Here is a 17,500-nt window from a genome sequence, read left to right on the forward strand (position 1 = left end):
CCGTCAATGTTAATCCTCCTGTTTGATGAGGATTATCAAACAGATTACTTACCACCAGTATGTTATCCTCATTGAACTTTATGATAGTTTAATAATATTTATTGGAAGGATAACATGGATGCATAATTATAAACAGTTTGTAGGTTAGGTTAGGTTGGGTTAGACTATGTTAGGACATGGGTGCATAATTATAAGCAGTTTGTAAGTTAGGTTAGGTTGGGTTGAGTTAGGTTAGGTTGGGTTATCAAGTCGGTATTGATCCTCCTTATTAGAGGCGGATTAGCAAGTAGACCGTATCCTTAGGTACTGATGGTGGATATCATACTATTGTCAGAGAGGGGTGGTAGATAGCATACTATAATAGCACCCATGATTGAGAATTTAATAGACGGTTGAAAACCTTTAGAACATTTTGAAAACTCATAATACTTCGTTGCCCCAGACCTTTCCAGACCAGGTAGTAAAGGAAATGCATCTGTTCGTTCATTTTTTTTCCAGAGGAGAATTAACATATTGAAATTGCCCATGAATGCAATTTTCTTGTGAGATCCTGTGGAGCGAACGAACGAAGATTCAGGTTTGTTTTCCGCACTCCTGTCCTTCTTGTCATTTAATGTCTATGTTTATATCACATTGTAATTTTTGATAGATAGTCGAAACACACATACACTCATATATATTATATATACATATATATATATATATTATATATATATATATATATATATATATATACATACACATATACAGTTTATATGTACATATATATATATATATATATATATATATATATAATATATATATGTATATATATATACACATATACAGTTTATATATATACTGTATATATATGTGTATATGTATATATATATGTGTATATATATATGTATATATATATATATATAATATATATAACAATAGCAACAGCAAATGTAGCTGTTTCTAGTCCACTGCAGGACAAAGGCCTGAAAAACGTCAATTCATGTCAGGGGGTTGGCCTGTTTTCATCACCACACTGGCCAGTGTGGATTGATGATGGTGGGATATTTTCGTCTGATCGCTCACTGCAAGCCAACCTGGTATGGGTGGCCCTGACTAGTGTAAATTTAGTGATCATGGTGGTGCGCAAATCCCTTTACCATGTTAAGGTATCCTCCATATTCATCTCCAGCTCCACCATTCATTTTTGTAAGTGTTCGTTTACTTCAATACTTGAAAAATTGTTGCATTAAGTTGTTCGAACCTGATGACTTGTATCATGAAATATCAGATATGGAATTGAAGTTACAGTATTATTATTATTATTATTTATTATTATTATTATTATTATTATTATTACATCATAAGATACAACCCTAGTTGGAAAAGTTCGATGCTATAAGCCCAATGGTTCCAACAGGGAAAATAGCCCAGTGAGGAAAGGGGATTAGTAAATAAACTACAAGAGAAGTTTAAGAACAATAACAGCATTAAAATATACCTTTCATATATAAACTATAAAAACTTCAAACTAACAAGTGAAGAGAAATAAGGTAGAATAGTGTACTCGAGTGTCCTGTCAAGCTAGAGAACTAACCTTGATTAATTCTCAGGTCGTATGGACTCAGAAAGTAATTTTTAGATTTGGTATATGACAGTCCTGGTTCGGTGGTTGTTTCTTTCCATTTTTGTCCGAGCTTTGGAATCTTTTTACTATATTATAGTTTCTGGTTTTCAGTAATTAAAACCTCACAGAATTTTAGGTAAAGAACTGTTCCTTTCTTGGTGGGTATGCCCCATCAGTTTCCTTCACCTTTCTTTTGTGTTGTGTATAGTCTAGGATAGAAAAACGTATAGTGCGGTTCCCATACCTTTGGTTTTCCTAATACTTTACTTTGACGGATGTTTTTCCGGTCCTATACAGCAGGGGTACCCTACTCTCTACAGGACCTCTTCTGTCATTTTATCTTATTCGTTCAGAGTATTCAACATTTCATATCACGTATTGCTCATTTACTGTTAAATCCTCACTGTCAAAACACTCGCAGAATAAGGTCTTCAGTTTCCTCTTGAAAGCCTTAACATCTTCAATCATTCGGATGTCTCGTGGGAGCTTATTATATAGTCTCGGGGCCGCATATTTAAAGGCTCTAAAGCCCACAGTAGATATATATCTAATTTGATACCTTTACAGGTATCAAACTAGAATTCATAAAAGTGAAAGAAAATTACTTTGTTGCATAACCGTGGTTCTTCCGCTTTCGACAATTCCTTTTCCTGAAACGTTTTAAAACGAACAGGAACTACGTTTTACAGAAAACAATCCCGTAGGTACTAGCGAAAGCTTACAGAATCCACGTGAAAACCCATTATCACTAAACTGGATTGCATGAATTCTGCCCGAATAAAAATGTATTTCAGGATCACAGGTGGATGTCGGAAGTGTGTAGTGCTTTATAAAGTACCTTCATACATCCAGCAGACAATTTTCCAATTATTTAACGAAAAATACAAAGGTGGGGGTGTCGGCAATGAGTAAGGAGGCTAGATATAAGTGTGTGATCCATTGTTTCCAGGCCTTAAAATAAGATGTTCGTGCGCAGTGGTGTAAATAAAAGCAAGGTAAGAATTAGTCTAATAAACCAAAAATTAGATTTATTTTGTAATGCAACACTAAACTTTTCTTTACTACTTATTTTTTCTAATTTAATGATATACTGTGGAGTATTGCGACTTTTTTCCATATAGATCATCATCATCATCATCTCTTCTTACGCCTATAAATACGCAAGAATAAGCAAGAAAGAGATGCGATCATGAATTATAGAAGAAAGAAAAGATCAATGTTGTTATCGCGATTTTATATTTTCTTCGTACTGCCAAATTGCAAACGTTTCTTCTCACATAATAATGACAAGTGTGTTTGTGAAGCTTGGGTACTGTCCAGCTTTCTTTGCTGGCTAAGGTAGTCTCTCCTATCCCTCCCCCCAGGGTTTGATAAAGCTCAGCATGTGGAACAATGCAAGTCTTTGGTAAACCTTTGTGGCAATGCAGGGCATTTCTTATTTCCTGGTGGTAGCTTTAATTGGTTCTCATCACCAAAGAGAGATATATAGGGATGATCTACTGTAAATGCAAAAGTTCATATCCTCAAGTTTAGTTAGAGTAGGGTAGGTATCTGTATTCTTAATAAAATATCTTTTGTTATTAATATCTAAAAAATTAAGATGTATATTTGCATTTGTTTGTGATTGTATTTTACCCATAAAGAATATTCCCATGTGGTCTAGTGGCTAGGATACCTGGCTTTCACCCAGGAGGCCCGGGTTCGATTCCCGGCATGGGAAGATGTTTTCATTACTCTGTGTTTGGTATGGGATAATGTTTGAAAAGATCCATGTAATTCACTGAAAAATATAAATGACTGTCGTCTGTAAAATGATAATACTAATGCTGGGTTCACACATTCACAATTTTGCTCCCGATTGCTCCCGAAGACAGGAAAATTAGTAATTGGAAACCTATACAGATTATCGAAGGTGTAATGGCCGAATATCGAAGGGTTTTTCTGTCATGTCGGCGAGGTTGGTACGAATGGCAGGAAGCGGGGAGAGCCTCGTGGCCCGCCAGGCCGACCATTTAGCGCCGCACTAAAGGGTCTGGGCAACTGCCATTTGTTGTAGCAAGGTCCCCGATGATTCCAGATTTTCGGCCTGTGACTTCGATCTTCGGCCTGGGCCCTCCAATCTTACATATTCATGGAAAATCGGTATTTTTTTTTTTTTTTATAATGGAACAAAAAATCAGTATTGGGAACACTAAATAAGCATTGGGAGCAAAAATCAGCATCCGGAGCAAGAAATCAGTACCGGGAGCCATGATCCGGAATGTGTGAATCGAGCTTAACTGTCAGCATAGAAACTATGGGCATCTTTGAGATCAACCCTCTCTGAGAACATCAGAAGATGCAATACACTCATTTACCGTTTTTTTGTGGATCGATAAAAAGTAATGATATATATGAAATATATTTCGCTGATGTTACTTCCCATGTGGTCTAGTGGCTAGGATACCTGGCTTTCACCTGAAGATCTTTTTATTTCAATTCAAACATTACATAAATTTTACAGTATTAACCACTGTTCACTAAGTATTGCAACAAATATTAGCTGGTATGCTTATCATCTGCAGCCACAGTCTAAACCTATGAGCAACAGTGTAGAGAGTTTTCTGAACTGAAAATTGGACTTTACTGTGAGCAGCTAGGGGTTAATTTTGAAACGTTCACAACACTCACTGACAAGTTGTGTTAAAGTCATGATTGTGTGACTGCTGATTTACGAATCGGTTAAAGACAATGTCAGCCCAGTACAGCTCTCACGGTGCACTGTAGGTTGCAGCTTACTTTGAGGCCCTTAGCTGGACTAATTTTGTCCTTAGGCCTCTATAGACCCCCATTCCCGTTTTTCCCTCCATCTTGATGTCTAGCATTTGAACTTTGACTTCATATTGCAACTGCAGTGTTTTTCCCCAAGTTGCACCTGCTGCTGAATGGTCTCCAAGCTCCCAGCATCAACATTTTTGGGTATATATTACAGGAATGTATTCATTATTCATTCTTGTAAGACCAGGACTATCCTTTCTCTTCAGATAAAATTGTCTTTTCAACCCACACCAAAAAAAAAAAAAATATTAAGAAGCTCCCATGTAGTCTTGTGGCTAGAATACTCGGCTTTACCCTAGGAAACCCCTGTCTGATTCCTGGGATGGGAAGATATTCTCAGTACTTACCAATGGTCAAGCTGGATTAACTTTAGAAGTCACCTAATAAAGAAGATAATGCCAAGTGAACGTAACATGGAACTTCTCACAAACCAACATGACAGTATTATTGTGTAAACTATAGAAATGTTTACAAGCCAGAGTGCAGATATATGTAAAGAAAATTAGATTTATATCATCTCTCATTAATCCTTAACTGTAGTATTTACGCAGTCTGGATCACATAAATAAATTTATTAATAAAAATATGTATTCCAAGTACATTTTTTGAAATTACAAGGACAAACTAATCAATTATAATTGGGCACTACTGTAGATAATCTGATCACCAACAATAATTAAGCTACTGAATGACTGTAGTGGAAATTTGAAGTTTCCGGCTAAGTAGGAATGAAATTTACAAATTTGGGTAACCAGAGAAGTAAAATACACCAGTGACCTACATTTGGGGAAGATATCAAAACAATCAGGCTCTTCTTACAGTTAACCAGACAAATCATAGGACATCGTCATTAGACTTGTAATGTACAAGAAGGAATGATGCCAAAAGTTAAAAAGATAAGGAGGATGTATTCAGACAACAATGGTTTGATGTGTTCAAAATATGACAAGTATCAGAGAAGAATAGTGGTAGAGGGTATTCGGCTACAAAGGATAGATATTTAACGAAAGAACCTAGCCACCAATAATCAAACAACCAAACCCAAGGAATGATGGGAAACCAAGAGCAGAATAAAGTAAGTTAAGAAAAGGAATGCACTATTAAATGCAAGATCAACAGGCATTCATATATCATACCTCGACAATGTTGAAAAATTTCATGGCATTGACAAATTAAACTTTTAGTTATTGAGTACTACCCTGCCCTATGTAAATTAGAATCATATGGTTTCTAAAGAAATGGCGAAGACCGCCTAACCTGTGACCAACTATAGGCCAGTTATGCAGGTGGAGTTCCCAGGAAAGATTGTGCAATAAGATAAACAGGTACACAAGATTCTTACAGGAAAACTGTCTACTGAACGGAAACTCGCTATGACTTAACAAGAGGAGTGGGATACTCAACTCTCAACCACAGAGCTATGTGAACTAATAGCAATGTCATAGACATAAGGAGAAGCATGAAACATGTTATCCAAAGGAGGGGAAAAGCCTCTTAATAAAATATTGTATTAAATAAGTGTACTGGGTTCCATTCCATTCAACTTCCTCACAAGTGACACAAAGGTCCACAGACGAAGATGCCGCTACTGTAAGTGATCTTTGCAGATGCCAACAAGAAAAGCAGGCAAATGGTAAAAAACACCAAGGGAAATATAGAGTAAAATCAAAATTTTCCATCAGACAAGAAACATTTCTACTGTTTACCAATGCTAGGAAACCAGTTGATGTAATGATGAATGGGGCCATTCTTGAGTCAGGAAGCATACTTAAAAGATTGTCAAAGGCCAACATAACCTATGGAAGTACAAACTCAGAACTATCAGCAGAAAATTCTATATTATTTTACAAATCCTGGGTGTAAGCACATTTGGGACACCCAGCTGTGATTTTTCCAGCAAGAAATGAAACCTCACAACAGAAAATATAGTAATTGTAATACAAAAATCCATGAGGAGACTACAAGGAGAAGCAACTCAATGCCAACAGGAACCAGGAGCTACATGTCATGACAAAACGGGAGTATAGATTGTAGAGTCCTCCTAATTGCTGATAAAACCTGCGATATGGTGTTGTTTAGAAACTTGAACTGAGGAGAAAAGAAGAGACATCAAGATGTGTTCTGAATTTCCAAGAAAGGCACCACTCAAGCCTGCATACAGGAGCTCACTAAAAGAATTGTGATAAAAGAAAATCCTTGGATTCATTCATCATAAACTCATTCAACACCTTGTCCTCCCTACATGCTTCCCATCTATACCCGATAGCCATAGCAAGTGAGTATGATCCACTGTTCTATGGTCCTTGTATAAGAGCACTAGGTTGTTCGACTTCCCCCCCCCCTTCAATTATCATATACTTGCACATGCATACATTCAATCAAAATATAATCCCATGTGGTCTAGTGGCTAGGATACCTGGCTTTCACCCAGGAGGCCCGGGTTCGATTCCCGGCATGGGAAGATATTTTTATTTTATAGTATAAGGAGAATTGATTCCAAACTGGTTATTGGAGAGATCAGCCAAGCAAGACATTTGGTCATTAGCTACACGAAGCATTCAAAGGGGATTGGATACACAAGATATTTGAAGGGAACCTTATAATATAGAGTAAGAAAACATTTATACTATAGCATTGTCCTGAAGAAAGATAGGAAAATCATTGCTAGCGAAATAAAGATGTTATTGCAACTCGCCCTAAAAGTATCTTTGCACGCAGTCATGTGGTCATCATTTATGGAAAAAAGTCTTTATTTTCCAAGTTTTACTTCTTAGATCAACAAATATGTATGCATGCATACTGTAGATATGATATATATATATATATATATATATATATATATATATATATATATGGCTGGTATATCTCGAGTAGATAGGGTTAGGAACGAAGTGGTGAGGGTGAGAACGGGTGTAAGAAATGAGTTAGCGGCTAGAGTGGATATGAATGTGTTGAGGTGGTTTGGCTATGTTGAGAGAATGGAAAATGGCTGTCTGCTAAAGAAGGTGATGAATGCAAGAGTTGATGGGAGAAGTACAAGAGGAAGGCCAAGGTTTGGGTGGATGGATGGTGTGAAGAAAGCTCTGGGTGATAGGAGGATAGATGTGAGAGAGGCAAGAGAGCGTGCTAGAAATAGGAATGAATGGCGAGCGATTGTGACGCAGTTCCGGTAGGCCCTGCTGCTTCCTCCGGTGCCTTAGATGACCGCGGAGGTAGCAGCAGTAGGGGATTCAGCATTATGAAGCTTCATCTATGGTGGATGATGTGGGAGGTTGGGCTGTGGCACCCTAGCAGTACCAGCTGAACTCGGTTGAGTCCCTGGTTAGGCTGGAGGAACGTAAAGAGTAGAGGTCCCCTTTTTTGTTTTGTTTCATTTGTTGATGTCGGCTACCCCCAAAAATTGGGGGAAGTGCCTTTGGTATATATATATATATATATATATATATATATATATATATATATATATATATATATATATATATATATATTGACAGTAAATATATTCCCATGTGGTCTAGTGGCTAGGATACCTGGCTTTCACCCAGGAGGCCCGGGTTCGATTCCCGGCATGGGAAGATAATTTTATAAGAACTGATTCCAAACCTGTTATTGGAGAGATCAGCTGAACAAGTTATTTGGTCATTAGCTACACGAAGCATTCGAAGGGGATTAAATAGACAAGATATTTTGAAGGGAACATTATAATATAGAGTAAGAAAATACTTTTTTTCTACTATAGCATTGTCCTAAAGGGAGATAGAAAAATTATTGTTAGCAAAATAAAGATGTCATTGTAACTCGCCCTTAAAGTATCTTTGCACGCAGTCATGTGATCATCATTTATGAAAAAAAAGTTTATTTTCCTAGATTTACTTGTGAATAGGCATTAGATTGACAAATATGCATTCATGCTTATTGTAGGTTTAGTATATACATATTTTGACAGTAAGTATATTCCCATGTGGTCTAGTGGCTAGGATACCTGGCTTTCACCCAGGAGGCCCGGGTTCGATTCCCGGCATGGGAAGATATTTTTATAACCTGTTATTGGAAAGATCAGCTGAGCAAAATAATTTGGTCACTAGCTACACGAAGCATTCAAAAGGGATTAAATACACAAGATATTTGAAGGGAACATTATAATATAGAGTAAGAAAAGACTTTTTTTTCTACTATAGCATTGCCTTGAAGGCATATAGGGAAATCATTGCTAGCGAAATAAAGTTGTCATTGCACCTCGCCTAAAAGTATCCTTGCACGCAGTCATGTGATTATCATTTATGAAAAAAAGTTTATCTTCCAAGTTTTACTTCTGAATAGTTATTAGATCGACAAATATGTCTGTATACGTACTGTATATATATATATATATATATATATATATATATATATATATATATATATATATATATATATATATATATATATATATATATATATATATATATATATATATATTGGTAGTAAATATATTCCCATGTGGTCTAGTGGCTAGGATACCTGGCTTTCACCCAGGAGGCCCGGGTTCGATTCCCGGCATGGGAAAATATTTTCCTGATAGTAAATGTGATAGAGTCACACTACAATGAAACTATATGCCTTCCATGAAAAAGAAAGGAAGGATAAACAGTATATTTTAAATTGTATAGGAATCTCTATACAATCTGTCATTTTATAATTAATTTGACTATTAACATTTTAAATTCCTTGCTACCCAATGGTAGAAGTCTTTACAACCAATCCTGAGAAAATAATTATGAATTGCTCTGAAAATATCTTGCAATGGAAAATGTCTTAAATTCTCCCAAATTTAATGTTATATGCTTATTCAATACGTATATTGGGGACGTATAAGTGTATGGTAAAATATATTCTTCATGCAAAAGTACTTCCAGGTTGTTTATTGATTAGATAACTAAAATACCTGGCTTTCACCCATTAAGCCCAGGGACAATTCTCAATGACTAGAGTACCACGCTTTCTACCAGGAAGTGCAGGTAAGATTCTCAATGACTAGAACTCCTGGGTTCCACGGACCAAGCCCAGGTACATTTCCCAGTGGCTTAACTACCTAACTTTCACCCTGGAGGACCAGGTAAAATTCCCAGTGAAAAGAGTACCAGATACAACTTCTGATGAATAGAGTACTTGTTTTCCACCCAGGAAGCTCGAGTACAATTCCGGGCAACTACAATATCTGGGTTTCACCTAGCAGGCCCAGGTACATTTCCAAGTGGCTTAACTACCTAGCTTTCACCCAGGAGGACCAGGGAAAATTCCCAGTGAGAAGAATACCTGGGTTTCACCCATGAAGCTCGGGTACAATTTCGGGCAACTAACGTATTTGGCCTTCACCTAGGAAGCTCAGGTACATTTCCTAGTGCCTAGAGTACATAAGCACTCACCCATGAGGCATAGGTATGAATCTTGGTGAGTTAGAGTACCTGAATTTTCCCCCAGAAGATCTAGGAATTACTCATGTTGACAGAGTTCTTGAAATTCACTCAAGAGTCCCAGGTAAAATTCCAGGCGACCTAAGAACCTGACTTTCACCCAGGAAGCCCAAATACAATTCCTGGTGACTTGAATACTGGATTTCACCCAAAAGGCCTAGGTATGATTTCTAGCAACTCGAGTATCAAACATTCACCCAGAAGGTCCAAGTATGATTCCCGCCCTCTAGAGAACTTTCATTCATGAATGTGAGGTAAGCTAATTTATAAAACATTTGAAGGAGACATCGCCTAGGCAAAATAAACACTGTAATTGAGTGTAGGCAGGTATATGTCTTCACTATTCATTCTTGAAAGATTTTCTGAAGGCTAATGAAGTAACTCTTCTTTTAGCCAAGAGAAGATCCACCCGAGAAAATTATCTCAAACATGATTGTGAACACCTTTTAAGGGAGAATGTCAGCATTTGTTGGGTCTTATGTCATTAGATCTGTAAACATCTGCTGGAATAGACATAAGAAATATATTTGTCTAGTAAATATATTCCCATGTGGTCTAGTGGCTAGGATACCTGGCTTTCACCCAGGAGGCCCGGGTTCGATTCCCGGCATGGGAAGACATTTTCGTGGCATATATTTGGATGACATGCCAACTTTGAATGCTCACTATTAGACAATGGAAAGTCATTGTAATCAGGCATGTGGATGTCTTCAAGGATTCACACTGAAGAAATCTGTACAACCCGATGGATGGGGATCGTTAAGTTAATTTGTCATTTATAGGCAGTAAAGATGAGTATCTATGTAAAAATATGGTAACTACTGTATATTGTTATAGCTAAATATTTCTCATATGGAAGATACATGCCATACCTGCAAGATATATAAAAGATTAATTATGGGAACATCCTGAGTCTAGAAAAAGACCCCTGATATATATATATATATATATATATATATATATATATATATATATATATATATATATATATATATATAATATTGTAAACTGCCGTATGTATATCAATTTTGCAGCTCACTGAGAACAGTTTTTGGATTTATCTCTCCTTAATGATAGGGATTGTAAAGTTAGGGATTCGATCATCAATTTATAGTTCATATACTGGTGATTTATATCCTCTAGATTTTACAAACATCATGATGGTATTGTATTTCATTATTATGGATTATTCTGAAGTTCTTTGTTGCACCATTCTTAAAATTATTTATGAACCTCTGGCTAAGTTTCCTCGACGTGATTCAAATGGTGGAGGTCCGTAACTAAATACTAACGTTTTGATATATGGACAGGTTCTAATCGATGGCTAGTGATACTTAAAACTAAAAGTTTCCGGGTTTTCTATCTGATGGGTAATTTATGACATTCATAATTTATTGATCTATCTATCTTTTAGTTTTACACACCGTTTTACAGTTATGCTGATAGAGCATAAGAGAGAAGAGGTATTCTCTCATTCTTAAATTTGCTCGTCACATTTATTTCAGTTATGGCTTTAAGGTTTAAGGGCTATTTGAGAGAGAGAGAGAGAGAGAGAGAGAGAGAGAGAGAGAGAGAGAGAGAGAGAGAGAGAGAGAGAGAGAGAGAGAGAGAGCAATTAACACACTGGTATGATTCAATTACACCTCAAGCTTTGCCCAGATTGAAACACCGTTTTGAGTGAGATCCCAAAGACCATCAAATGAGAGCAAGACAATCGGTTTCCGTCGGAGACTTTGATGAGATCAGTCCATAACCTGCTTAATCTCCTAATAAGGGGAAGGACAATATGCCGCTCCAGGGGCTTCCAGGAAACCTGGAAGCGGCTTATCATATGGCATGGTTTAGATCGTTTTAGAATTGAGTGTATCTAACACCATAAAAATGTCAGCGTTTTGGGGTCTGTTATGTCATTAGAACTGTAAACGTCTGCAGGAATTGACATGATAAATATATTTGTCAAATAAATATATTCCCATGTGGTCTAGTGGCTAGGATACCTGGCTTTCACCCAGGAGGCCCGGGTTCGATTCCCGGCATGGGAAGACGTTTTCGTGGCATATATTTGGATGATAAGCTGAGGGACTCCCCTATTGAAGCTGTGCCAACTTTGTTTGAAGGCACGTACAGTAATAGACAATGGAAAGTCATTGTACTGAAGCATGTGGATGTCTTCAAGGATTCACCCTGAAGAAATCCTTACAACCCGATGGATGGGGATCCTATGGTTAGTTTATCATTTATAGGCAGTAAAGATGAGTATACAAGTAAGAATACGGTAACTACTGTATATTGTTATAGCTAAATATTTCCCATGTGGAAGATCCTGCGAGATATATAAGATTTAGTATGGGAACAGAGTCTAGAAAAAGACCCCTGAGAATATATATCTTGTGAAGTGGTGCAAGTATTTAGTTTTGCAGCTCTCTGAGAACAGTTTTTGGATTTATCTCTCCTTAATGATATGGTTTGTAAAGTTAGCGATTCGATCATCAATTTGAAGTTCATTGATTTATATCCTCTAAAATTTACAAACATCAAGATGGTATTGTATTTCTTTATTATGGATATTTCTGAAGTTCTTTGTTGCACTATTCTTTAAATTATTTATGAATATATGGCTAAGTTTGGTCGAAGTGATTCGAATGGTGGAGGTCTGTATCTAAATAATGTCATTATTATATAAGGGCAGTTTCTGATGTATAGTTAGTGATGCTCAAAGCTAAAAGTTTCCGGGTTTTCTATCTGATGGGATAGTTATAACATTCATAAATCATTAATATATCTATCTTTTTGTTTTACACACCGTTTTACAATTATGCTGATAGAGCATTAGAGAGAGAGGGTGTATTCTTTCAATCTTAAATATGCTCTTCACATTAATTTCCGTTCTGGCTTTAAGGTTTAAGGGCTATTTGAGAGAGAGAGAGAGAGAGAGAGAGAGAGAGAGAGAGAGAGAGAGAGAGAGAGAGAGAGAGAGAGAGAGAGAGAGAGAGAGAGAGCAATTAACACACTGGTATGATTCAATTACACCTCAAGCTTTGGCCAGATTGAAACATCGTTTTGAGTGAGATCCCAAAGACCATCATTTGAGAGCAAGACAATCGGTTTCCGTCGGAGACTTTGATGAGATCAGTCCATAACCTGCTTAATCTCCTGATAAGGGGAAGGACAATATGCCGCTCCAGGGACTTCCTGGAAACCTGAAGCGGCTTAGCATCTGGAACGGTTTAGATGGTTTAAGAATTGTGTATCAAACACCATAAAAAGTAGTTATTAATCTAAGTAACAAGATAAATGGCAGAGGAATTCATAGTGTTAAATATATGTTTACTGATAATTGAAAAAATGAAAAAAATAAAACATTGTTCAACAAGAGAAATGGATAAAAATACACTTTATCTAACAAGAGAAATGGATAGAAAAAAAAGAATTATTTAACAAGAGCAATGGAAAGATAAAAACCTCATATTCAACAAGGGAAATTGAAAGATGATAAATACTTAATTAACGAGAGAAAAAGAAAGGTAAAAAAAAAACATGCATTAAGATAAATTGTGATAACATGAAATTTAAGGAAATGATAGTAATGACATGCAGAAATGTAGCTTTGTGACAAGGTATATGTGGAGAGATCAAGTAGAGGCAGACAGGTCATTAATGTCGACGAAGAGCAAATGTTACCAAGTCTCAAGAATGCTCATGTATCCTAAATTATAAAGAAAAAAAATCGAAAAAATAAATTAACAAAAGCAATGTATGCAAAGAAAGAGTCGCCAAGAAGGATAATGAAAAAGGATTAATCATAAGTAGAACTATTTAGACATTTAATCAAGGTCTAAATATTATAACTTGTTTTTACTATTACGGATGAATAAAGACATATATTTACTTTTATATTTATTCATTTGATGAATTATTTAATTATTGTTTTTAAGAGACAGCCCTTATTTATAGAAATAACAATGGTTCACGGTTCGTCCAGCAGAGAACAATTCTGAAACGAAGCGAACGTTTGAACCAACGTTCCATTTAGCCAACTGGATTACCTGGAGGAAAAAGCAGAGAATTGAATGAAGGACTAGATAAATGGCTAAATTCCCTGAGAGGATTAGCGCAAGACGGGTGAAAAATCAAAACTGGATAACAGTGCAAATCACAAAGCGACACCCGAGTTTATAATCCAGGGCTTGAAGCCACGACCAGACTAAATGAATGGCATTTATATGCAGTTTTCACACACACATTCTTTATATATATATATATATATATATATATATATATATATATATATATATATATATATATATATATATATATATGCATATGCGTAAAAATCACAGGAAAACGTGATGCTCAGATGCAGAAGAACCACAGGGAAAATGAAAATACGAAATATACGCTTAAGTCCTGACTAGTTTCGTGATACTTCTTCAGAGGACTGATCAGTCCTCTGAAGAAGTATCACGAAACTAGTCAGGACTTAAGCGTATATTTCGTATTTTCATTTGATCAGTCCTCTGAAGAAGTATCACGAAACTAGTCAGGACTTAAGTGTATATTTCGTATTTTCATTTTCCGTTGTTCTTCAGCTATATATATATATATATATATATATATATATATATATATATATATGTGTGTGTGTATTTATGTATGTATGTGTGTGTTTGTGTTTGTAGGTATGTACAGTATGTATGTATATATAAATACAAAAAAGTGTGGGTTGTTTGAGAGAGGTAAACATCCGGATGGTTAAGTCAACCATCTACCTATGTGTGTGTGTGTGTGTGTGTGTATATATATATATATATATATATATATGTATATATATATATATAAATATATATATATATATTTATATATATATATATATATATATATATATATATATATATATATATATAAATGAATTCATAGATAGTTGAATTCAGCTCGGTTCAATTTAGATCTTTATTTCGTATTCAAGAAATGTATGGTGATGAAGTTTACAGGGATGAATACACTGGTTAGAATGTATTCAAATAGACATGGAATGAAATGCTAAATCGATCACTTTTCTTCCAAAACTCTATACATGCACATAAGAAATAGACAGACATATAGATAGAAAGTCTATTTTTATAAATATTACGAATTATCTTTAAGCCTGATAAAACATTTCCATCGTCTATTACCTAAATTGTGGTAACTGTAATGTGAATGATGAAATAAACTAATTATTGGTTTGTGGCTTCACCCTTTTCCTAGTCATCAGTGTTTCAAACTTAAATTAATTACTTTCCTCTTGGTAAGGGTAAAAGAGACTTTAGCTATGGTAAGCAGCTCTTCTAGGAGAAGGACACTCCAAAATACAACCATTGTTCTCTAGTCTTGGGTACTGCCATAGCTTCGGTATCATGGCCTTCCTCTGTCTTGGGTTAGAGTTTTCTTGTTTGAGGGTACACTTGGGCACTATTCTGTCTTATTTCTCTTCCCCTTGTTTTGTTAAAGTTCGTATAGTTTATATATTAAATATGTATTTTGATGTTACTATTCTTAAAATATTTTAATTGTTAATTACTTCTCTTGGAGTTTATTTATTTCCTTATTTCCTTTCTTCACTGGGTTATTTTCCCTGTTGGAACCCATGGGCTTATAGCATCTTGCTTTTCCAATTAGGATTGTAGCTTGGCAAGTAATAATAATAGTAATAATAATAATAATAATGATTAATAATAGTAATAATAATAATAATATCTCAATTACGCTTGATTCTCCAGTCTGAAACACGTACGATAAAGAACGACTAATAATAATCGCAGCACAAATCAAAAACTCCAAAATCATAAAACAAAAACGAAACCAAAAAATCTGTGAGCCGCAAAAGCTGCCTCCTATGGTCCTTCATAAATAAAAATGTATTTCGAGTACGGGAGAGCAGCTGGGGGCTACAAGTTTGTAGTGCTGTGTAAAGTACCTCCATACACCGAGGCAACAGTTCTCCAATTAACCTGTGAAAAATAGCAACGTGGAAAAATATTGAGAGGTGAGGGATGTAAAGGTATGAAAGGAAAAAAAAAAATGTATTGGATGTAAGCTCAGTGTGACGTCCCTTCTTTTAAGGCTGCGTTTTCCGATGTTCACAGATGCTTGTGGAGAAAAAAAAAAGTGTCGTTTAGATTAAACGATTGTAGGACTGAGAATGCAGGAGGGAAAGAGAAGATAGTAGGAAAAATGGAATACGGGAGTGTGAGTGCAGAAGAGAGAAAAATAAGTGTGGGAAATATCAAGTGCTGGAGTGTGAGTACAGAGTAGCAGCGAAGGTCGTAGGGAAATAAATGAATACAGAACTGTAGGTACAAAAGAGAGAAAAATACAGTTCAAACGAATACGGAAGTGTAACTACAGAAGGGAAAGATAGTAAAAAAAAAATCTGGACGTTCTTGTGCGAGTTCCAGAAAGCAGTACGTGGGGGGGGGGGGGGGGGGTTAGTGGTATTGGTATCTCCCTACGAAAGTGTGTTTTGTTCGGCTACGAGAATGTGAATAAAGAAGAATAATGATTTAGAAAAAAACATGTGTTATGAAGATGAGGAGACATTATTTATACGCTCTTTCTTCTTTTTGTGTGTGTATGTATATATATATATATATATATATATATATATATATATATATATATATATATATATATATATGTGTGTGTGTGTGTGTGTATATTTATATATACCTATATATATATATATGTATTTCTCTCTCTCTCTCTCTCTCTCTCTCTCTCTCTCTATATATATATATATATATATATATATATAAATATATATATATATATATATGTATATGTATATATATATATATATATATATATATATATATATATATATATATATATATATATATATATGCAAACTTTCAAAGATGCACATATGAGTTCCCCTTTGGGCGTGAAATCTCACTTTGTTAATCTCCATTATAATCCGGGGGTGTCTCGTTGTCCTGTGGTCTTTCATTCTGTTTTGATTTTGCCCAACCATCTATAAGCCTTTCTGCGAGTTTGGCCACTTATCTGGCTTTTCATTTGTTCTTTGTCCCCTCTCTAATCCTATTGGTTGCATGGGCTGCTGACGCTCTGTATGTTTTATTTCAGTTCTCGTTATTTTAGAAGAGAGAAACACTGTTCCTTTATTCATCAAAAGATGAAAGTGAATGTTATTGTATATGTGTATATGCGTATGGGTTATATATAAATGTATATTACCCTGGTATATAAAATGTTTAATTTTTTTTTTTTTTTTTTTGAGGATTTATTACTTTATTCATTAGCCCATGGTTTAATTTTACTATTCAATTTTAAAATTCTTTATTTATTCATCAAAAGATGAAAGTGGATGTTATTGTATATGTTTATATGCGTATGGGTTATATATAAATGTATATTACCCTGGTATAATTTTTTTTTATATGAGGATTTATTTCATTATTCTTCAGCCCATGGGTTAATTTTAGTATTAAATTTTAGATGTTTCATTCATTTCAATCTATCGTAATATCCAGGCAGCGCTATCTGTTGCTGGATTTATATTTCTATGTATTTCTCTGATTCATTACAGCATTTATGTGCATTTACTGCATATTGTGTATGCATA

General features: G+C 35.3%; 1 long non-coding RNA gene and 7 other non-coding genes across 8 annotated transcripts in view; all 8 read left to right on the top strand.

Moving 5' to 3' along the window:
* Positions 1-17,500, top strand: part of LOC137646875 (uncharacterized) — a 375,240-nt gene that overhangs the window by 336,722 nt on the left and 21,018 nt on the right. The window lies entirely within an intron of this gene.
* Positions 3,255-3,326, top strand: TRNAE-UUC (transfer RNA glutamic acid (anticodon UUC)). Its single transcript has one exon. It is a non-coding gene; the product is annotated as a tRNA-Glu (tRNA).
* Positions 6,813-6,884, top strand: TRNAE-UUC (transfer RNA glutamic acid (anticodon UUC)). Its single transcript has one exon. It is a non-coding gene; the product is annotated as a tRNA-Glu (tRNA).
* Positions 7,927-7,998, top strand: TRNAE-UUC (transfer RNA glutamic acid (anticodon UUC)). The gene has a single exon. It is a non-coding gene; the product is annotated as a tRNA-Glu (tRNA).
* On the top strand, positions 8,379-8,450 carry TRNAE-UUC (transfer RNA glutamic acid (anticodon UUC)). Its single transcript has one exon. It is a non-coding gene; the product is annotated as a tRNA-Glu (tRNA).
* Positions 8,897-8,968, top strand: TRNAE-UUC (transfer RNA glutamic acid (anticodon UUC)). The gene has a single exon. It is a non-coding gene; the product is annotated as a tRNA-Glu (tRNA).
* Positions 10,421-10,492, top strand: TRNAE-UUC (transfer RNA glutamic acid (anticodon UUC)). The gene has a single exon. It is a non-coding gene; the product is annotated as a tRNA-Glu (tRNA).
* TRNAE-UUC (transfer RNA glutamic acid (anticodon UUC)) lies at positions 11,847-11,918 on the top strand. Its single transcript has one exon. It is a non-coding gene; the product is annotated as a tRNA-Glu (tRNA).

Source organism: Palaemon carinicauda, chromosome 9, assembly GCF_036898095.1.
Source record: "Palaemon carinicauda isolate YSFRI2023 chromosome 9, ASM3689809v2, whole genome shotgun sequence".
Taxonomy (NCBI): Eukaryota; Metazoa; Arthropoda; class Malacostraca; order Decapoda; family Palaemonidae; genus Palaemon; species Palaemon carinicauda.